This window comes from Otolemur garnettii, unplaced genomic scaffold (assembly GCF_000181295.1).
Source record: "Otolemur garnettii isolate 467f Iridium unplaced genomic scaffold, OtoGar3 scaffold00046, whole genome shotgun sequence".
Lineage (NCBI taxonomy): Eukaryota > Metazoa > Chordata > Mammalia > Primates > Galagidae > Otolemur > Otolemur garnettii.
Window position 1 is genome coordinate 11,990,983 of NW_003852441.1, and position 1,143 is coordinate 11,992,125.

Below are 1,143 nucleotides of genomic sequence, written 5' to 3' on the forward strand. Positions count from 1 at the left end.
AAAAAAAAAAAAAATACTGAGTCTTACTCTTGTTCATACTAGTCTTGAACTCTTGGCTTCAAGCAGCCTTCCCATCTCAGCCTTCCAAAGTGCTACAGTTATAGGCATACCTGGCTCTGTATTACTTTTAAAATGTAATATCCTGATGATGGATTTTTTGATTATTTTTATCTGTTGGCTTTTAAAAAAAATAGCCTTATTGAGGCATAATTGATATTTGTTTACTTTTTAGGGTCAGAGACAGAGTCTCACTTTGTCGCCCTCAGTAGAATGCTGTAGAGTCAGAGTAACCTCCAGCTCCTGGGTTTAGCCAATTCTCCTGCCTTAGCCTGCCAAGTAGCTGGGACTATAGGCACCCACCACAACACCTGGCTATTTTTTTGTTGTTGGTTGCAGTTTGGCCGGGGCCGGGTTCAAACTCGCCACCCTTGATATATGGGGCCGGCGCCCTACTCACTGAGCCACAGACACTGCCCGGCATAATTGATATTTAATAAACTGCCCATATTTATTTATATATATTTTGGGGGGGGCGGACAGAGCCTCACAGCTCACAGCAAACTCCAACTCCTGGGCCTCCCAAGTAGTTGGGACCACAGGCGCCCACCACAATGCCCAGCTATTTCTTTTTTTTTTTTTGGTCACAGCCGTCATCGTTGTTTGGCGGGTCTGGGCTGGATTCGAACCCACCAACTCAGGTGTATGTGGCTGGCACCTTAGCTGCTTGAGCCACAGGCGCCGAGCCGCTTCTACTTTTCATTCCCCAGACAACTAATCTGCTGTCACTCTGGACTAGTTTGTATTTACTAGAACTTTATTTAAATAAAATAATTCATTATGCACTTTTCTTTTCTTTTTTTTTTGGGACAGAGTCTCAAGCTGTCACCCTGGGTAGAGCAATCTCCAACTCTCTTGGGCTTAAGTGATCCTCTTGCCTCAGTTTTTTTACTTTTTAGTAGAGACAGGGTGAGCTTAAGAAATCTGCCTGTCGGCTCGGCGCCTGTGGCTCAAGTGGCTGGGGCTCTAGCCACATACACCTAGGGTGGCGGGTTCGAATCCAGCCCGGGCCGGCCAAACAACACTGGTGGCTGCAAACAAAAAATAGCCAGGCATTGTGGCGGGCACCTGTGGTCCCAGCTACTT